Genomic DNA, 23137 nt, shown 5'->3' on the forward strand with positions numbered 1-23137 from the left:
GTTTGTTTACACACCTTCACACAATTTTGCAAATCTCACCCTATCACAATCAATTCTGAAGCAATATAGTACACAGGAAACCAAACCAATTAACCAACATATGGATGGCACCAATAATTTAAATAGATGTCCCACATATTATATCTTTGTTTTACTGAAGTAAAAATAAATTACTTTGTGAAGTAAATGTTTGCCGTGTTATGCAATAAAGCCTACATATTTTGTACCTCGTTTTCTGGAATATGCTTATGTTTTGCAATATTTTGACTCTCAAACTTTTGTTTCTGAGTAGTAACCCACAATCAGCACCCTTGGCTGAAACCACAAGCCGTGCCCCTAACTTCTCAGCTCCTAAGTGAAAAGCCGAAAAAAAAAAGCACTTCCCTATATTAAGCTGATCACCACACTGTAGTGATTGGCTTATTACAATAACATCCATTTCATTTTCTGGCAAACCACTGAGGAATGAAGTCACTAAATAATGACAAATATTTGAGTTTCAGACTTCATATCCTTCCGAAAATGGATGCTAGCACAAAGCATGCTATTCTAGCAACTTTTTACGTTTATAAGAGCAATATTTAAAATCTATCCCTATTTTTGTATCTTTGCTCCCCCCCAATTACTTTTAGGCTTTGTCCAAATTTATTACTCTGAGAATCTGAAAACCCTGACATCCTCCAAGCCAGCTCTTCCACTGAACAGCAAAGAAAAAAAAAATCTTCCCTGTAATAACCTGATGGCTATATTGTAGCTATCAGGTTATTACAGACACACAGCTGCATCCACACCCCCCACTCCCCTCCAGCTAGCTCTTCCATTGAAGAGCACACAAAAACAAACATTTTTCTTTAAAACTGCAGCAAACAGTAGATGCAGCATAGACCATATGGGGAGTGCTGTAGCACTCAGGTTGGACTACAGATACAATACCGGCTTTTAAAAGCCAATATTACAGTAAAGAAAGAGTTTGTTCTTTTCTGATGATGAACTGCCAATCTTGTTCTCCAACTGTTTGCATCCAGGGCAATTGCCTCTCTTGACCTGCTCTTGCTATGATTTTGGAGTTATGTACTGCTCAATATGCACACGGTAGGCTAATTAGGTGTCCAGATTTGTGGCCTCTTTATAACAGCCTCTGTACCTATTTTTAATGTCTGCAGCTTGAATGGTATGCCTGTGACATAGTTAAGACCAAAGCACTACTGGTCTCAAAACGTGGAAGACCAAATATCCAGTGACAATGGGTTCTATATGTAAAAGGAAGGATATCAGTCTAATGAACTTTTAAAGCGAGCATAAACTTGGTGCACAAGAAAGGAATTAAATGTAGTCTGAAAGGAATTTTGATGTACTTTTTTCTGTAGTCTCAATCACATATGTAATGCAGTGATATAAAACATTATTCATCCATGAAAAAATCTCTTAAGCACTACTCTAAAAACATTTCCTAAAGCATCATTTACTGCAGTAAACTAATACAATCTTCTGTAAAAAAGCCTTTTATGTGTTCTGTTTTTATAATTTTTATTACACAGAAAATAATGAAAATTAAAATGGAATACAAGCATATGGAAACACAAACAATTAAGATTACTGAATTTTCATTTACTGCAAAACAGATGAGCTGTTGTATAAAAATATTTATCAGCTGCCTTGCACTTAATGTCACGAAAGGGTTGTGCATCAGGTAAGGACTGCATTATACTTTGCATGCATCTTTCATACACTCTACTTTTTAGCAGTTAGAAACTTTACTGATATTGCCCTAAATTCCAAGAAAAAGTACTCAAGAGTAAGTCTCCAGCACACAGACCTTACAAACTAGATTCCAGATGCTACACACAAAGAAACTTGCTCACAGGTAAAGACCTCTTGGCCCATCTTGTCAGCCAATTTTCTAATTTAAAAGATAAGTTGCAGTTGCCTCATCACACAGCTGTAAGATTACATAACACTTATTCCATGCATGTCTAAAAATCATTTTACTGCTCTTGACCTTGGTATGTCTTGAAGAAGGTTGTTACAACTATCAACCATTCAAATAATACTTCTTTGTGTCCGTCGCACAAAATGCATCACATTGGTCTCTCTCCTTTCTTTTTTACCCAGAACCTAAGTGGACATTCTGAACTCCCCCTTGTGGTACTTAACTGCTCTGAAACGCATCCTGCCTTCTTTCTTTAAAACCATATGAGTTTTGCTTCTCTAGTTTCTCTTTTTTACACAGTTTTGTGTACATACACTATTTTGTTATATTACTCTGAAGGACTCTCCCATGTCTTTAATATGATGAGGCCTCCAGAATTCTAAGTTATGTATAAGACCTTAGAAATTCTCTCTAAAGAAGGAGAATAACATTTTCTTTTCTATTACTGATGCATCTTCCCCATGCATTCCCAATGCATTCCACAACCCTGCTTTGTTGCACTTACACTGCTTGCTTACCTTTAGGTAATGTTATACAACAAATCCAGTCCCTGTCCTCATCAACTGTTGCTACTCAAACCTCTTCAATTATAGGTTTCAACTTCTTTGCTCAAGAATCAGGAAGAAAGTGAGATTTGCAAGATGGCTGCACACTGATTAACAGCTTGACTTTAGCTCTCAGTGTTATAAAGAAGAAACTGACATACAAGGGCTAGTAATTCTAACAGTTTTAAAATTCAGTAACTGGCTAGTAAACACACTGCCTGGATGCCAGGAAAGAAGAAACATACAGAGTCTGAAAGAAAATTAACTTGAAAAAGAGGAGAAAACATTGACTGGGAAGAAATCTGAAGCTGTTCAGCAAAAAACAGTTCAAAATCCAGTTTTGGTACAAGAGATGTCTTCCAGTAATTTAGAGGAAAAAATAAATTAAATGTGCTCATAGCTGTTTAGTTTAAAATAAATGAAACATTGAAGAAGTACATCAACTCAAATAACAGAAAGCTGGAAAAAGTGGAAGAAACTTTTAACAGCCATTCAGATGAACTGATAAAGCTGCAAAAATCAGAGGTTGAAATGATGAAAAGGTTGACTGAGTATGAGACTGCTCAAGAAGACATGTTTCAAATAATTAGGTAGAGTTAAATGACAGAGTGCACAGAGAAAACATGAGATCTTCTGCTACACTAGAGATATGGGAAGGAACCAATTGGACTAATTTTATAAAAGCACAAACAAGAAACTGAACTGGTATTCCACACCCAGGATTTATTACCTGAAAGGGTGACCTGGCCATGAAAAAGCAGACAAGGCCTGTATTAGTAAAGATGCAGCCATACCAGCAGAAACGACTGATCCTGATAAAACTGTGGCAGAAGGGCAAAGTATTAAAAATTAGAGACAGCAGAATGTTTGTGTAAAATGATTATTCACTGTACACCAGGTGAAAGAAGCAAATTTATTCAGGCAAATCAGGGAATGTTGAAAGGGAGGTGCGAGATTCAAGCTGCTGTTTCAAGCTGTCTTCAGAATATTTTTTCCTGGAAGAGCAAACTCATTTTTTGATGTAGAACAGGCTAAGTAGGAAATATAAACGTTTGTCCAAAAAAAGTGATCCATCACACAGAAGGGGGCTCTGCTTCTCATTCTTCTGATAATAAAGCCCATAGAAAGACTGATACTGAAACCTTTTTCAATGCTGCAAATAAAAAAGCTCAAGACAGAAAAAAAGTACAAGAAATGGCTAGACAAATTGGGAGTACCCTGGAATTCAACAAGAGTCTGGTGGCTGAGAGATGGAGATGAAAATGAATATGAGTAGCAACACTAAAATTTGTGAATAAATGTGGAACTACAAAGCATCAATCACATTCATGACGTATGGCTTTACAAGAAAAAGTGGGATGAGAAACACTGGACCTGTGTTAACTTTGTTAAATTGGTGGGGGGACTGAAAGGCATATAACCCCACTCCATGTCATTAATGTTTAGAATGACACTAACATGAAAGAGGGGAAAAGAGTAACTATAAGCAACAAAAATGTTATTGACAGTATTTGTATACAATATTTCATGATAAAGATTGCAGGTTGTGTAGTTCATAGGTTCGTAGGACGATACTAGGCTATTGGCCCAGCGGCCCTTATAAGTTTAGCCAAGAATTTTACCCATGATCCACCAAAGTCAGCACCTGTTTTCCTTGTCCAGCAGGGACACAGGCGGGATCCCAGGGGTATATTTTCTGTTTCCCATCAAGTCATCCAGATTCCTGTTAAAGAGGGCTGGTGAGGTACTCTGTTTGACATGGAGATAAAGCCTATTCCACAGATTGGGGGGGGGGGTCACTGGGACACAAATCTATCCCGCCAACAAGTTCTATTAATGTCACAGACCAGGTTGAGGCCTTGCATGCAGGTTGCATGAGTGGAGTTTGACTTACGGATATGCAGCAGCTCCATCAAGGCCGAGTCTGAGACGCCCTTGTATGCCAGACACAGGTCACCTCTGAGCAGTCTGTACAAGACTGAGTAGAGGGATAGAGCTTTTAGCCTACCTGTATAGGATAGGTGTTTGAGACCCTGAGTTTTCCTGGTCAGGAACCTCTGTAGTCTCTCCAACTGCTGCATGTGCTTGGAAAGGTCCATACTGAAGGGGGCATTGTACTTGATAATGGGTCTGACAAGGGAGGCGTACAGGGATGCTATGACCTCCTTGTTCCTGGATGAAATACCCTTACTTATGAGGTGGGCCATGTAGGAAGCCTTCCGTACAATAGAGGCAACATGGTGGGCAAAAGTCAGGATGCTATCAACCTGGGTGCTGAAGTACCTCACAAGTGACTGCATGCTTAGTACATTGTTTATGTGATAATTAGTGGGGATGCCATTTTCCCCAAAGGGGATAATGATGCATTTCTCGGCATTGAGTTTGAGGCCATGCTTCTGGCACCAGTCATTAGTTTGCGTAAGGCCCTCTGAGGATGTTCACATTACTATTGGAATTTATGACAGTGCCCATCTTGCAGTCATCTGCAAACCTGGTCAGCCACTGACCACTGGTTTTGGCTTGCACCTCAGAAAAGCATATCCCAAACAGAAAAAGGCCCCAAGACCAATCCTTGGGGTACACTGCTTGTTACGCATGAACTACTGGAGGTGTCTTCCCCTATTTTGACTGAGTGGGTTCTATCAGTGAGCCAGTTAGCTACCCATCTGGCACCATACAGGTTGGTGCCTAGCTGGGAGAGTTCATCTATTATGCCTGAGTGGGGAATAGTGTTGAAGGCTTTGGCTCGGTCAAGGTAGGCGGTGTACTTAGTCTTCTCCTCATCCATGGCTTTGGTGACTGTTTCGAAGAAGGCGACCAAGTTTAACAAGCATGATCTCCCTTTGACAAAACCAAACTGTGTGGGATCAAGTGTGTAGAGACTGCTATTGTCCTTGTTTACAAGGTCCATGACAACACGTTCCATGGCCTTGCATATCAGGCTAGTTAAGCAGATGGGTCTATAACTGCCTGGGTCAGTGGACACTCCACCTTTGTGTAGATGAATGACAGCAGCTGTCCTATATTCTGCTGGGATGAAGCCAGTACACAGACTTTGGTTGAATAGTGTGCCTAGTGGTGCTCAGTGCTCTTGCCTGAGTTCATGTAGGGCACAGCCAGAGATGTTGTTGGGTCCCATGGAGGTTGTATTTTTTGCCTTTGAGAGGGCATCAATGACATGCACCCTTGTGATCACAAGGGAGTAAAGCATTTTCAGTGACTGTTGTATGTGATAAAGATAGTAAAGTAAACAAGTACTTTTTTCTTTTTTTAGTTTTAAGAAATGTAGGCATTACAATGTAAAAATAGAAGAAAGGCTAGACAAAAGCATGGTTAAGTTAATATGTTGCAGTCCTGGCCTTTTGGGATGGGATATATGTAGAGTTGAGATGTTTTCTCCTGCTTTTGCACACGTGAATGCCTAGATTAATGTCATAGGCTTAATTTAATAAGTTTCTTGTGCAAGCATGTGTGCTACAAAAATAAAAGAACACTGTGAATGTAATGAAAAGTTTTCCTTTAGCAAATAAATGTTCAGTGTGAGTTGAGAAGTCTGCAGCTGGGGACAGCAGCACATTCTGCTCTTATGTTTAAATACAGACAAGCTGACTATGGGTCCAGGCAATAAATCTCAAGTGCTCTGGACATTCTTTGCTGACAGAAATGTAAAATTATAACAAACAAGGGCATGCAGAAATTATAACAAACAAGGGCATGCAGCTTAGTAAAAAATAAAGTATGAAATCAATGGAAGTGAATAAGAGATAGTAATTTAATTTTCTTAGTACTTAAATACCTTGATGGACTTACTAGAACAGTGTAGAATTCAGTTTTATTTAAAAACAGCCAGTGTACTTTCTTAAGAATGATAGCTAAAATTTTCTGAAAACATACAAACTGCTTTTTTATATCTGGAAGGGGAATGAACATCAGACAAGAAAAGACAGCAATTACTGTAAGTAGGAGCACAGACTAATATGAGCTTTAGCACTGATAACCTTAATTCCAGATTAGGAAAAGTCTGCGGGTGCAGCTGTCAATTTGGGACAATTGTTCCTATCGGGGGCAGGGGCTAAACTTCATTAACTAAAGATGTGCACAGTTTTGTGTGTCTGTTTTAAGTTAATAGGTTTGGGGGGGGGGGGTTCAACATGCCAAACTTCAGTGGGTTCAATGCAACAGAAATGCTAGAATAGACATTTAAAAAAGCTAACATATATAATAGGTGGGTATAATAACTTCTTACCGTAATGGCTGCACTATCCATATTATCAAATGACTCAGAACAAACTCCAAAAGGAACCCAAAACCAACTATGTCAATAGTCCGAACCAATGGAGCAACAAAAAGTCAGGCCCATGCCACAAAACCAACAGTTTTACAGAGTAGAATGATCTCTTTTGTCTATTAAATCCAGACTTCTCCAGAATCAATGTTTAACAGTTGATACACCATTTAAATATTCTGCCCTTTAATCATGTGACCAAAAACAGTTATTAAAAAGCACACACAATTACCCAATAAAATAACAATTACTAATAACGAATGATACAAAACAGTGTCCAAAGTTAAGATAGTTCTTCAGCAAACAAACATTACCTGCCCTTAATTTAAGCACTTTGTTAATAGAGATGTTTTCTTTTAAGCCAGTGGGGACTTTGGCATTTAATCTCAGTTGCCACCACCACTCTTTCTCCTCAATCAACTCTTCCCATGGTCCCTCCAGGAACTTTAACATTTTCAACAAAAACAAAAACTTATAATCAGAATATGTCACCAAATGTTTAGCTAAAGAATTTTTTGTATCCGACTTCCTTATGCCTAGGGGGGACTGTGGGAAGAGTTGATATATGTGACAAATAATGTTTGCAAAATAGTAATAGGTTAATATTTTTTGCTTTCTTTTATATAACCATATGTTTACCTATATCTTAAATGATAATTCAATAAAGGTGCTAAAAATAAAAAAAAAATCAGGGACAAAGCAAAAAATAAATAAATACTCCAATTCACTTTAAAAATTAATAAAACAACATGTTTTGCATCAACATGCATTTCTTGAAATTGAAGAAATATGGAACTCTAATATATGGCATTACTGAATGAAAGTAATCCTCAGTGATTTACTGGAAAAAATCAAAAGTTTTACAAAGGACAGAGCAAAAAATGTGAAGCAAAATCAGGGATGTTCTGCAAAATCAGGAACAGTTAAGAGGATATCTCTAACTGTACTCTATTCCAGGATTTTCTTTTCTTCTAAGATGCATTATTTCTCACTGTTCTAAGCTGACCATTCTACAGAAGTAGCAGTTTATCTTGTATGTTTATGTGACATGGAAATGTGCCTCCTAATTTATCATGATCACACATGACTTACTGAAAAGTTATCTAGTGTCAATATTATTTTTAAAGTTAAAGATATGTTAAGAAAGTTCAGTCAGCAGCATTAACTATGGACTGAGACAGTCTGGCAAGATATCTACTGGTCAATAATCATCTGTGGAAGTTGTATTAGAACTTTTGTGAGTCAGTTTTCACCTTATTAATACATTGGTATTTCTGGACTAGTGCAAAGTATGGGCACAAGATGGCCACTAAAAAAAAAATACATCAGGAACACAATGCAGGAAATGGGGTTCATGAACTACACATAAAAAATATTTTGTGACTTTTGTCTGTTGGTTGGTTAAACATTTTTTCTTTGTTTTTGGGAATATGAAATGCTTTATAAAGGTAAAGATTCTAAACAGTTAAAAAATCTATTTAAACCTAACCAATTGTATAACTGTTTGTGAGTTATCAAGTTGCATGATTAATAAAATGTAATTTGTCTGCCTAAACATGTCCTCCTGACCCATCTGCAATATTCACAATATTGTAAAAAGCTACACCTATAAGTGCAACATCACTAATGCATACATCACAGACTTCTATACAAGTGATGTCATTATGGAATCAGATTTGCTCTAACATTTAAAATGCTGTTAACTACAATCCAAATTACTTTCAGGTTCACATACATGGTGGCATGAGAACTGGCAGTGAAGTAATTTACTCACTAAAAGAAGTTTGCCTAAGGACTAATAATTTTATATGGTCATACGTTTTTCCTTTTACAAAATAAAGGGAACTGTAATCCAAAGAAAATGTAAAAGTTAAGTGCCTCTAAAATTCCATACAAAGACTATAACTAAAGTAGTGTGCAAACAAAAAGAATAAAACAAGTTAATAGAAAAAAAAGAAAGTTTCAAGTTAAACCACAAGAAAAAATGAGAAAACCCTGTGGAAATAATTACATTTAATTATAATGCACTATGACACACAAAATATAATGCCACAGTGGAAGCTATGAGTAGGCGATAAGATTATCAGCTTTAAAAGCTTTAGTGATATACATGACAGGACAGCAATAATATGAAATACCTGGTGACAAAGCAACACCAGCTATGAGGTGTTAAACAAGATAAAAAGTTATTCTGAGGCCAAGATGATATAAGAATATGAACTCTATAAATGCAGACATGCCATAGAAAAGGATGACAAGTCCACAAAGATGTTCTGTATCAGAGCTTATGAATTTATAAACATTAACAAAGAATTCAATCCACAATATGATTACAGTCATGTAGCCGTTTGCAGTGTAAGGAGGAAATCACAGGCTGAACCAGCAAAACACCAGATAATTGACTAAAGAGATTCATGCAAAGAAGAGGATTTAAAAAAAGACAGAAACTCAATAAAAAGAAAACCAAAGACAGAGATGATAAAGATAAACACAATGAAGTGAAAGAAGTAGATGGGAAAGAAGCAAGAATAAATGCCACAGAAAAGAGAAAGTTACAAAACACAGTGTTGGTACAGTGGTGTACATTATTATTCTCAGGATCAGTGTGCTGCCGTAGGAGAATATATATGAAATGCATGCAACAAAAAATTAGCCAAGTATACAGCTACTGAAACAAATAACAATATACAGCTTAAGAACCACATGCAAGAAAACCAGAGACCCAATGAGACAAAGCGGAAAAGCATGCATACAGAAAGAGATTATAGCATAGCAGAGAGTGAAGGTAGCAGCAATAAAACGGACAACAAGGTGCATAACTTACATATGGAAACTAGTGTAAAGAAGCCCTAAGTCACAATAAGAATATAGAGACTAATGATAAAGCATGGTAACAGACGCAGGATCCTCAGTAAACACTACATGTGGTAACATTACAAAGACTACTGTTAAATGTTAACAGACATAGGAACTGCAGTGAACATGTTATATCTATAACAGACATAGGAACCACAATGAACATTTTGTATGTATAACTGTCTATATAACAATATATATTATAGGTTTTAAAACTGAATAATAAAACAATTTACCTGAAATAAATAAAATTAAACAACTAAATTTTTAATATTAAATATACTGCAAATAAGTACTTCCCTAGGAAAACATAAAACAAAGGATTTAAACAGAGGTTGTTAAAGATTTCTAGAATGAGCTTGAAATACTCTAGTGTATGTGCATTTTGTCATCAGGCATCATGTGTATGGAATCTTTCCTCAGTAGTTGACAGACTCCCATGCTGGCTAACTTTCAAGGGTCACTGAAGACCTAATTGTTGACCAGTCATTTTTAGTTCTACTTCTCATTATTATTTATTAGACTCAATTTTACACCAAAGTTGTTCGCACCATTTTAAAGTACAGTTTTGTACCTACCATAAATGTAGATGTCCGATAGATATGCAACTGCAGTCCTGAGATATGGGTTGTCCTGCCTCAGGCAGCCCTTCGGTCGGCCGAATTTCAAAGTCTGGGTCCGGCGTCGGCTGATGTCGCCTCTTCCCCGACGTCAGAGCGGCTGGGGTATAAAAGCATCAGCCGGCACCATCTTCTTCAGTGTTTCTTGCCCCAGATGCCAGGTGCCCTCCAAGGAAGGCTAAATTTAGATAATGGATAAAAAATTCCATACATGCACAACAGTAATAAACAGATACACCATAACAGATATCCCCAGCTAATTTGATAAAGGGGGAGAGTGGACCCTAAAAAAGATAATTACAGAGGGGTAGGAGGGAGGGAAAAAGTACAGTTTTGTACCTACCATAAATGTAGATGTTCGAGGATCCACATTGCTGCAGTCCTAACTATTGGGGGTAGTCCGCTGTCCAGTCGGCCCGAATACCAAAGTATATGGCTGACGTCGGTCACGGCGCATTAGACTGACGTCAGTACGTCAGGGTACTAATGCGCATGACCGACGTCATATCCTCAGTCTTTTCTTGCCCCAGATGTCAGAAGACCCTAAAAAGACAAGGCCAAAACCAAAACACACCAAACATACCTGCACCAAAAATATATACAATATATACAAAGGTACCAGAATATAATCTCACCTACACAACCACCCCTAAACACAGAGGGAAGGAGGGAGGTAAATTGGACTGCAGCAATGTGGATCCTCGAACATCTACATTTATGGTAGGTACAAAACTGTACTATGTTCTTCATTCCACATTGCTGCAGTCCTAACTATTGGGTAGAATCCCAAAGCAGAGGTAAGGGAGGCTGGCAAATCATAAGGAAGCAGGAGCTGATAACATGCCTTGCAAAATAGCAGTGGCAAAACCAGCCCTAGACTTAGAGTAGAGAGGAAGGTGGTAATGCTTAGAGAAAATATGCACTGAACTCCAAGTAGCTGCCTCCAAAATATCCTTAGTTGCCACCCCCCTTAGAAATGCTGTTGAAGTGGCAGTAGCCCTAGTGGAATGAGGCCTAATCCCAGCTGGAAACTCTTTGCCATGATGGGAATAACAAAATGCAATGCAAAACCCAATCCACCTAGAAATAGTTTGTTTTGACACAGGCTTGCCCTGCGAACTCAAAGCAAAAGAAACAAACAACTGCTGAGACTGTCTAAAATCCTTAGTCCTGCTTAAATAATAACACAATTGCCTGTGTACATCTAAAGTGTGCAAAATCTTTTCCCCTTTATTTTGGGGATCTGCATAGAAAGTAGGCAAATGAATAGTTTGGTTTAAAGCCACACTAGAAACCACCTTAGGCATAAAGGAAGGATTAGTACGTAATGATACCCTATCCTTATGAAAAAACAAAAAAGGCACAACCGCCATAAGGGCCTGTAACTCAGAAACCCTTCTTGCAGAAGTAATGGCCAACAAAAAGCAGTCTTCCATGACAAGTATTTCAGGTCAGCAGTAGCTGCAGGCTCAAAAGGTTGTAGAGTAAGTTTCTCCAACACAAAATTGAGATCCCAAGCAGGAGTAGGAGCTCATGGGGGTCTTATATTCTTTGCCCCTCTAAGAAATTGCTTGAACAAAGGATGTGAAAACAATGGTGGGTCACAATCATAGTGAGCTGAAATTGCTGCAGCATGAATCTTAATGGAAGAGAAAGACAAACCTTTGTCCAATAACTCAGTAAGATATTGAAGAGCCACACTCAAATTAGGCTCCGAAATCTCCAAATTCTTTGCTGCAGTCCAAAATAAAAATCTCTTCCATTTTTCTGCGTACACTTTCCTTGTACTAGGTCTTCTGGCTTCCATAATCACATTTAAAACTTGTTGAGGAAGTCGAGACCTGCTGTCTTTCAAAACAGAATATGCCAGGCTGTTAGATGAAGAGAGTGAAGCTTGACATTGAGCAGACGACCGTCCTTCTGAGACAACAGATGTGGAATCAAGGGTAAAGGCCATGGAGGCTTCCTTACCAGACTCCTCAGTAATGGGTACCAGTGCTGCCGAGGCCAATCTGGAGCTATTAAAATCATCATTGGCTTGTCTTGTCTGACCTTTAGAAGCACCTTTGGGAGAAGAGGCAGAGGAGGAAAAGCATACACATGAAGATTTTTCCAACTGAAAGAAAGAGCATCCACTTTCCAAGCTGTGTGATGAAATCCCTTCGTGCAAAACTTTGGCAGCTGGTGATTTAGTGGAGAAGCGAACAGATCTATGTCTGGAGTTCCCCATGACACTGTCAATTTTTGAAATACATGAAAATCCAGTTTCCACTCGTGGGGATCCATGATTTGTCTGCTTAACACATCTGCTAAGGAGTTCTGTGCTCCCGGCAGAAACCTTGCCTGAAGAGTTAGTTGCAAGCTGAGCGCAGTCTCCCATAAAATCATTGCTTGCCTGCACAATGGGTGAGAATGTGTTCCCCCTTGTTTGTTGATGTACCACATGACAGTTGTGTTGTCTGTTAGAATCAACACCTGCCCTGGAAGAAGTAACTCCTTGAAAGCCATTAATGCAAACTGACTGCTAACATCTCTTTCATGTTGATATGTAGATGCTGTAGTCTGGCAGGCCACTTGTCTTGTATCCACTTGCCATCTAGATGAGCTCCCCAAGCAATGTCTGAGGCATCTGTCGTTAGTATCTGACTTGCCTCTGGCCGGGTCACAGAGAGTCCCTTGTTTAGGTGACATTCCTGAGCCCACCACAAAAATTCCTTTTGAATGCAAGGTATTATTTGAATGACAGTGTCCAAATCCTGGCAGTGCTGTGTCCATAGATTTTTGAGATACCATTGTAGCTTCCTCATATGCAGTTTGGCATTGGGAAGTACCAGAATACAAGATGCCATGAACCCTAAGGCTTGAAGGACTGTCCTTGCAGTCAGCCCGGACTGAAGAGATAATTGATGGAAGTAACTGGAAAGATTCTTTTGTTTGTCCGGGGTTAAAAAGGCCATCTGGGCTGCTGTATTCAGTCTCACACCCAGAAAGCACATGTCTTGAGAGGGTACTAGACTGGACTTTATTTCGTTCACAGAATACCCTAGGCATCTTAGCACTGCTATGACATATTCCAAATGCTGTAGAAGGTCTTCCTTTCCTTGAGCCAGAATCAGGCAGTCGTCCAAGTAAGGATAGATTTGAATTCCTTTTAGCCTGAAGTAAGGTATCACTGGAGCCAGAACCTTTGTGAATACTCTGAATACATAAGATAAGCCAAAGGCTAATGCAGAGTACTGATAATGAGAATTTCCAGCTCAGCAGATACTTTCTGCAACTTAGTCTTATAGGCACATGAAGGTAAGCTTCCTTGAGATCTAAAGTTACCATCCAGTGATCTTTGCCCAGCAGAGGTAAAAGCTGTTGTAACGTCAACATTTTGAACTTTGGAATGTCCAGATAAGTGTTGAGGATAGATAAATCCAAAATTGGTCTCCACGTGTTCCCCTTCTTTGGTACTAGGAACAGGCGAGAATAAAATCCTAGGCCCCTTTCTGGCACAGGAACTGACTGAATGGCTCCTATTTGGAGCAACAGAGAAATTTGCTTGCGAGCCTCTGTTCTTTGTAGAGGAGGAATGTCTGGCATGCCTTTGAAAGGAGGCAAGGTATGGAAATAAAACCTGTAACCGTGGTGAATGATATCCAGAACCCATTTGTCTTGGGTAATTAAATCCCAATTTTCTTTGAAAAGAGACAGCCTTCCTCCTAGAGGTGCCGCCAGGCGAGAATGTACTGGCAGCTGAAAAGGCAGGTCATTGAGTCTGCTTACGAAAGGACTGACCCCTGCCCTCACCAGAAGTCTGAGCAGGTGAACTTCCTGTTCTAGGCCTAAAAGAACCTTGTGCTCTGCCCCTACCACGTCTAGACCTACCCCTAGACTGGGAATCATAAGCAGGATAAGTCCACCCCTTAGTAGGCCAATTTCTACTAAACTTCGGAGGCTGCACCTGCAAAAAATCCTTAACAGTTTGCATAGACTTAGCCTTGTCCTCCATTTTCTTTAAAACTGCTTCCACAGGCGAACCAAACAACACATCAGACTGTAAAGGAGCATCCAAAATCCTTGTCTTAACATGCTCAGCTAAGTTCTGATCTCTCAACCAGGCGTGCCTGCGAAGAACAGAACCAGTGGCAGCCACCCTCGAGGAGGCCTGCACCGCATCAAAACCACACTGCAAAGAATGCTTTCCCACTTGTTCAGAAACATGAACTAAATCCTGCAGCTCTTTACACTCAATACCTTCAGCCAAAGCATCCACCCTAGACTTCAATTGTGAAAGGAGATAATTCTGATATTTTAACATATGAAACTGACAATTCAACGCCCTCATGGCTAAAGTGGAAGAAGTGTACACTTTCTTTCCCCATCTATCCAAAGCCCTTGCCTCTTTATCAGGAGGAACAGGATTTTTAACCACAGAAGCCTTCACACCTTTAGGCCCCTGAGAGACAGTTTCTGGGTCCGCCCTAGGACTCTTAAAAAGATAGTTATGGGCTGCAGGCACCCTATAGTACCTATCCGGTTTAACTGGGGCAGGAGGCAAAGAATCAGGATTTAGTGAAGCCTCTGCAAAAACATCATCTACAACATTCAGAACAGGAGGTATAGCTAAAGGCCTATGCTGGGGTAAAAACAAGAATTCTCTAAGCCTTTTCCTGGAATCAGAGAAATCTTGACCTTCCCATTTAAAATGCTCCCTCATGGAATGCAGGGTCTCTGAAAAAGAAAAATCCTCAGGAGGCGAAGCTGAAGGAGTAGAATCATCCACATCAGAATCAGAATAAGGAGGATACTCCTGCAAGTCCTCAGCAGAAGACGCAGAAGCCTCCGAACATTGCTCAAAACTCTCAAACTCAGGTTCCACCCTAGGCCTCTTATCAGGAGGGGGCATAGAACCTCTAATCATAGTAATCAAATCCTCTGCCATTTTTAGCATATGCTTCTTAGGCAAAGACCCTGAAACACTTGGAGAAACCCCCACAGAAGCTAAAGTAGGCCTGCCTCTTAAAGAAGCCTTGGCAACAGAAGGCGAGGCCCTAACCACCTTAGGAAGAGAGGGAAGAACAGCCACCTGAGAAGCCCCTTCAGCCTGGCCTACTTCCTGAGAGGATACATCCTGCAACAATAAAGTTTCTCCCTGAGACTCCAAAGAAACTCCTGGCAGTACCTCCGGCTCCACTGAGCCCTCTAAAGAACCGACGTCCTGGACTGTCGGTTCTTCCCCTCTAGGCTTCACTGCTTTGTCCTTGCGCTTTTTGGCTGAAGCGGGCGTCGGAGCATCCGACGGCATTTTATAATTACAACGCTTACCAAACACTAACCTGGCACAGTCTAACCTTCTCTTAATAGTGCGTTTGTTAAATCTAGCACAAGAGCGGCATCCAACAACGTCGTGCTCAGGCCCTAAACAAGGTATACACAAAGTATGGTAATCCCTATGAGGTATCTGTTTCCCACAAGAAATACAGTTATTCACTTTTTCTGACATCCGGTTAAATACTGAGGCAAGAAAAAACCAAAATATTCCCCAACGGGGTACTTAGCCAACTTTGATTCGGTCTGAAACTCTGACTTCAGAAACTTTCAGAACGCCAACCTGCACTCGCAAAATTGCTTCTGCATCGGACCATGCGGCAAAAAAGACTGAGGATATGACGTCGGTCATGCGCATTAGTACCCTGACGTACTGACGTCAGTCTAATGCGCCGTGACCGACGTCAGCCATATACTTTGGTATTCGGGCCGACTGGACAGCGGACTACCCCCAATAGTTAGGACTGCAGCAATGTGGAATGAAGAACATCCTGACTGCAGTTGCATATCTATCGGACATCTACATTTATGGTAGGTACAAAACTGTACTATGTCCTTCAAGAATGCAACTGCAGCCCTGACATATGGGTTGAATACCATAGCCAAGCTGGGGGTGGTAGGATCTAAGATAAGGATGGTGTAGCTAAAATGCCCTGCAGGACTGCAGAAGCAAAGCCTGCTCGGGATCTGGAATATAAAGGCAGGTTGTAATGTTTGGAAAATGTATGCACCGAGCTCCATGTAGCAGCTTCTAGAATGTCCTTTGTAGCCACCCCTCTTAGAAAGGCTGTGGAGGTGGCTGTAGCTCTGGTGGAGTGTGGCCTGATATTGGCTGGCACACCTTTTCCATGGAAAGAGTAGCAGAATCTGATGCAGTTTCCAATCCATTTTGAAATTGTTTGTTTGGAAATTGCCTTTCCTTGTACTCCAGCAGTGTAAGCCACAAATAGTTGGTCAGACTTTCTGTTGGCCTTTGTTCTGTCCAAGTAGTAGCGCAATTGTCTGTGTATGCCCAGTGTGCAGAAGCTTTTCTCCTTTATTTTGAGGATTGGGAAAGGAAGTAGGCAGGTGAATTGCTTGATTTAGAGAAACCCTGGATATCACTTTTGGCATGAATGAAGGCTTGGTCCTTAAAGAGACTCTGTCCTGATGGAAAATGAGAAATGGAGGTACTGCCATGAGGGCCTGTATCTCCAAGACTCTTCTTGCTGAAGTAATTGCCAACAGGAAAACTGTTTTCCAGGAGAGAAATTGCAATTCTGAAGATGCTGCTGGCTCAAAAGGAGGAAGAGTTAATTTTTCCAAGACAAAGTTGAGGTCCCATGCAGGCACTGGTGGTTTTCTTGGAGGCTTAATATTCTTTATCCCTCTTAGAAACTGTCTTAGCAAAGGATGTGAAAACACAAGTGGATCACAGTTGTATTTTGCTGAAATTGCTGAAGCGTGTATTTTTATGGAAGAATATGAAAGGCCATTGTGAAGCATTTCTGCCAAGTATTCTAGTATCTGGGGGATGCTCATTACTGCTGTATCCTGACCCCTGTTGGCATTCCAGATGTTGAATCTCTTCCATTTGGCTGAATAAGTTTTCCTGGTGGAAGGCCTGCATGCTTCCAGTAATATCTCTTGAACTTTTTTGGAGAGAGAGAGAGACAGAGAGATATGGGGAGAAGTCATGGAACCCTCCAAGCTGTCAGTTGCAATGTTTGCAGGTTGGGATGTACAGTCTTGAAATTGTGCTGAGTTATAAGCAGAGGCCATTGAGGCAGGAGCCATGGCTTGGTGCGAGTTATGCTCCTTAGTAATGGATACCAGTGCTGTCTTGGCCAGTCTGAAGCTATCAAAATGCCTTTCGGTTGTTCTGCTTTGATCTTCAGTAACACCTTGGTCATTAATGGTAGAGGTGGAAATGCATAGATTGTTAGAGAATTCCAGCTGAAGGAGAGAGCATCCATTCTCCAGGCTTGAGGATGGTGTGTCCTTGAGCAGAACTTCTTCAGATGATGATTGAGGTGTGAGGCAAAGAGATCTATGTCCGGCCTTCCCCATGGATGAGTTATTTGTGAAAAAATGTCTGGGTGCAACATCCATTCGTGCGGGTCAATAATGTTTCTGCTTAGACTGTCCGCCAGAACATTGTCCTTCCCTGGGACAAACTGGGATTGCAACTGTATGTTCAGTTTCAGGGACTTTTCCCAAAGAGTCATTGTTAGTTTGCAGAGGGGGTAAGAATGGGTGCCTCCCTGCTTGTTTATGTACCACATAACAGTGGTGTTGTCTGTCTTTATTAGCAGATGACCTTGCTGAAGAAATTTTCCGAAGGCCTCGATTGCATAAATCACTGCCAACATCTCTTTTTGATTGATGTGCAGATGCAATTCTCGGGGTGCCCATTGCCCTTGAATGCATCTGCCCTCCATGTGCGCCCCCCATCCATGATCTGAGGCGTCTGTTGTAATGGTTTGGCTTGCTTGAGGTTTGTTGAAAGACATGCATTTGTTTAGCTGGCTTGCTTGCGCCCACCACAAAAATTCCTTTTGTAGACATGGAATGAGTGGAATAATCGCTTCTAAGTTGTGGCTGTGTTGAGACCATAAACTTTTTAGGTACCTTTGTAGTTTTCTCATGTGTAGTCTTGCCTATGGGATCAGAAGAATGCAAGATGCCATGAAACCCAGGGCCTGCAGGATTTTCCTTGCAGTCATCTGGGTGTGCTTTGCTAGGCTTTTGAAGTAATCTGGTAATTGTTCTTGTTTTTCTTCAGTGAGGAAAGCCATTTGTGAGTTTGTGTCCAGTTTGGCTCCTAGAAAAATTATTTGTTGGGATGGCAGTAGTCTTGATTTTTGAATGTTGACTGTGTATCCCAAAGCCTGTAGTAAGTGAATGACATAGTCCAAGTTTCTTATCAAGGCTTGCTTGCTGTCCGCTTGTATAAGGCAGTCGTCCAGGTAAGGGTATATTTGTATCCCCTGGAGTCTGCAATGTGCAATTACTGATGCCAGGCATTTCGTGAATACTCTGGGCGCAGTAGATAAGCCAAAAGGCAATGCTGAGAATTGATAATGCTCTGACCCTGCAAGAAATCTGAGGTATCTGCTGCAGCTGTGTCTGATTGGGATATGCAGGTATGCCTCCTTGAGGTCCAGAGTAACCAGCCAAAACCCCTTGCCCAGCATGGGAAGAAGTTGCTGTAACGTCAGCATTTTGAATTTTGGCACAATGAGAAAAGTGTTTAGAGCGGACAAGTCCAGTATAGGTCTCCATTGCTTTTCTTTTCTTGGAACAAGGAACAGTCTTGAGTAGAATCCCTGGCCTTGTTCCACAGGAGGAACCCTTTCTATTGCTTTGATTTGTAGCAGCTTTGAAACCTGTATGAGTGCCTCTGCCCTTTGATTTTGTGGCAGGTTTGGCATGCCTTGTCTTGTTGGTAAGGTATGGAAGTGGAACCTGTAACCTTTGTCTATTATGTCCAAAATCCATTTGTCCTTTGTAAAAACGTGCCAGTTCTTTGAAAATAAAGATAATTTTCCGCCTAAAGGTGCTTCTCTTTGAGCCTTGGTCGGCGGTGTCAAAGTCAAGTCATTGTGATTGTCCCTGTGGGGCAGTAGAAGTCCCTGCGCCACTTCTCTGATTAGTTGGTTGCCATTGGCGGCCCCTGTAGGAGCCTCGGTATTGCCCTCTGCCTCAAGCACACCTGAATTTTCCCCTTTAGAACTTGTCAGTGTCTGGAAAGGACCAATTCTTCGAAGGCCAATTCCTACTGAACTTTGGTGGCTGAACCTGGAGGAAATATTTGACTGTTTGTACTGATTTAGCTTTTTCCTCAACTGATTTCAACACACCCTGTGCATTAGCACCAAATAGCTTGTCTTTTTCCAGAGGTGCATCTAGAAGCTTTACTTTAACATGATCTGGCAATGTTTGTTCTTTCAACCAAGCATGTCTACGTATGACGGCCCCTGTCATAGCTGCCCTACATGAAGCTTCCAATGCATCATAACCACAATGAAGAAAATGATTGCTAACCTGCTGGGTATTATGAACCAAATCCTGCAAGGCCTTTCTATCTAAAGGCTCAGGAGAGGCTAACTTTTACTGCAAATCATCCATCAAATAATCCTGATACTGAAACATATGAAAAAGACAGTTAAGTGCCCTCATGGCAAGGGTGGATGAGGTATAAAACTTTTTTACCCCACCTCTCCAGGGACCTAGATTCCCTGTCCGCGGGCAAAGGATTTTTGGCCGTGGAAGTGGCCACACCTTTGGGCCCCTGAGAAATAGTTTCTAGATCAACAGAGTGGGCCTTAAAGAGATGTTTATGAGTTTCAGGAACCCTGTAATATCTGTCCGGCTTGACAGGGGCAGGAGGGAGAGAATCAGGAGAAGTACTGGAGTCTGAGAACACATCATCCAATACATCTAACACTGGGGGTATAGCTAAAGGCCTGTGCTGGGGTAACTTAAGGAAGGTCCGAAGCCTTTTCCTGGAGTCAGAGAAATCCTGGCCCTGCCACTGAAAATGCTCTCTCATGGAGTGGAGAATTTCCCCGAAAGAAATATCCTCAGGAGGAGAGGCAGAGGGAATGGACTCATCAGCATCAGAATCCTCGTAGGCCGGGAAGGCTTCTTCCTGGGAATCTGAAAGGCCTGACTCACCAGAGGCTTCATCTGAGGAAAGGGCATCTGTCTGCTCAACCCTTTTGTCTGAAGGTGGCTGAGAACCTCTGTCTGGATGAGCCTGAGAGCCCCTGATTAAAGAAATTAGATCTGCAGCTAAAGTCATGATCTGTTTATCAGAAGTGGGACCCTGAGAAAAAGATTTAGGAGGGTGAGACATAGCCTGGCTGGCAGCCTTAGCACATGTGTAGGCCTTGATGGACATAGACACAGGAGGCCTAGCTGCCCCACATGCTGGAGTAACTTTGTCCACCGGTATGGTGTCAGGCAAATCTTGGGCTTCGGTTTCAGGAGGAAAATCAACAACCGGCATCGGGGTAGCCTCCGGGACCGAAGTGTGCGAAAAGCGGTGTCGTCGGCCTGGAGCAGTTGAATTACCGCCTCCGAAGAGACTGATGCACTCACGGTAGGCTTTAGCGTGGTGTCGGTGGAAGTCGCGGGCCGCGAATGTCGGTCCCGGTCCTTCCGTTTTTTGGAAATATGTGCTGTCGGTAGTTCAGACGGCATGATATAGGAGTAATTTTCTCCAAAAAAGTCTTCAGCAAATTTTGCCCGGCGCTAAGTGTGCGCTTATTGAAGCAAGCACAGGCAGCACAGGCCGAGACGTCGTGGTCTGGGCCGAGGCAGGGAAGGCAGTAAGAGTGGAAGTCCTTATGAGGTATTTGTTTACCACAAGACAAGCAATTACTAACTTTTGCAGTTTTATCTGACATCGGCTGAGGCAAGAAAAGGTTCCCAAATGGGGTACTTAGCTTTTTGATGACTTCGGATCTGAAAACACAGGAGCTGGCCGACCGGCACTTGCGAACTGCTTCTGCTTCGGGCACCGCGTGGCAAGAAAGACTGAAGAAGATGGCGCCGGCTGATGCTTTTATACCCCAGCCGCTCTGACGTCAGGGAAGAGGCGACATCAGCCAACGCCGGACCCAGACTTTGGAATTCGGCCGACCGAAGGGCTGCCTGAGGCAGGACAACCCATATGTCAGGACTGCAGTTGCATTCTTGTAGGACATCTGTGTATTTCTAACAGTATTAGCAATTTAATTTGTATTCCCACAACAGGTTTCCACTTCTGGAACAGTACAAGGAAGATGTTCCCACTGTACTATTTATAACGCATTATTCAATGACAATGTTACTACGAAAGGGTGCCTTAACTGCATAAATGTTATCTCCTCTAAAATCAAGTCAAAAAAAGAAGTCATTCAGACTTTAAATGCAGCATGTATTACACACAAGTGTTCAATATGGCAGGTATGGCTGAAAAACAGACACTTGTGACATCCAAGGTTCTTACAGGTTCACAGATGTTTACTAGGCTAACGACCACAAGGGCCTTTTCAAGCCTAACCATGCATCCCAAAAATATGCATGTGCACAGCTATTATAGATTGGTTTTATTTGTTTAGATGTTGCAGGCTCACACGTGATTGCTATGCTAATGACCCCAAGGGGCTTTTATACACCTAGCCGAGCTTCGTAGGTGGGAATCAAACTTTGTACCTTATGTTTGTGAGGTAAACATCATACTATTTTATCAACCCACAACTGCTTGAAAATGGAATTATCCTAGGGATGGTAACAGTAGGACAGAAAAGAAGAGGTGGTGAGAGAGGAAAGCAGTGTAAAACTGCAGGCATTTGGTATTTTGTCTAAAGTGACAGCCACTGTATCTGAACATGGCAGCAATCATTACTATGCAAAAAGAAAATGCTTAGCAAAGCAGAAAACAGCAGTACTAATAACTGTGTGTTTCTCTGACCAAATCCTACATAGGTAGACAGATTTTAAAAAAAGATGACTTTTACTCAACACCAAAAATAACATTACACAGTTCAATGACAGTCTGATAACTTGCAATAAAAATATTTTCTTACTGCAACAGTACAGCAGGAAAATGCAGTTCTAATTATCAGTTATACTCAATTAAAACTTAACGGTTACTCTATTTACAACAGATTTTTCATAGCCCTATTACAAGAAAGGATAAACAACATATAGTTCCATTTATATAAAATGCATGTTCAGTCCTTCTTGAAGGTGTTCTCTGCCATTTGGGCTTCTCTATATTATTGCCAGAATATCCATTTGGTATTATACCTATGCCTAAGCTTCCCTTTCATAGGTTCATAGGTGTGTACTAGGCTAATGGCCCTGGTGCCTTTACAAGCCTAGCCCATAGGAGTATCCTGGCATCATGCCACTCGGCCTTAGTTCCCAGTGCCTCTGTCAAGTAAAGCCACTGGAGTGATCACTGGGGTGAATTTTCTATTTCCCATCCACTCATCAAGATTTCTCTTGAAGACAGCCAGTGAGGTGCTCTGCTTGACATGTATGGCAAGTCTATTCCATAGCATGGACAGTCTCTGGGTTATGAACCTATCCCGCCAGCATGTTCTGTTGATTGTGGTAATGAGGTTGAGGCCTCTGGAGTGTGTGGTGCGGAGGGATTGGGATTTCTTTAGATGTAGCATTTCTAACAGCTGGGTCAGACATGGCTTTGTAAGTCAAGCAGAGATCGCCTCTAAGTAGGTGATATGAGACAGAGAATAGCTGTAGTTTTTTTGAGTCTGTCCATCTAGGACAAATGTTTAAGGCCTAGGATCCTCTTTGTGAGGTACTTTTGTGGCCTCTCCAGCTGTTGCAGATGTTTAGTGAGGTACATGCCAAGTGGGGCATTATACTCAATGACTGGGAAGAGTACAGGGAGACAATGACCACTTTCTTCCTGGATGCAAAACCCTTAGTAATGAGATGTGCCACATAGAAGGACTTTCTGACCCCAGTGGCAATCTGGTGGTCAAAAGAGAGGTTGCTGTCAACCTGTGTTCCCAGATCTCTTATAACGCCTTCTGTGTTCAGTGGACTACCATCGATGTGGTAATTCATGGGAACCAAGTTTTTA

General features: G+C 41.3%; 1 protein-coding gene across 7 annotated transcripts in view; it reads right to left on the reverse strand.

Annotated features, from left to right (window-relative positions):
• PARP4 (poly(ADP-ribose) polymerase family member 4) overlaps nucleotides 1-23137 on the reverse strand; it is a 2883551-nt gene that overhangs the window by 2297230 nt on the left and 563184 nt on the right. The gene's annotated exons all lie outside the window — the stretch shown is intronic.

This window comes from Protopterus annectens, chromosome 5.part1 (assembly GCF_019279795.1).
Source record: "Protopterus annectens isolate FY-2018-M chromosome 5.part1, PAN1.0, whole genome shotgun sequence".
In the NCBI taxonomy this organism is placed as follows: Eukaryota; Metazoa; Chordata; order Ceratodontiformes; family Protopteridae; genus Protopterus; species Protopterus annectens.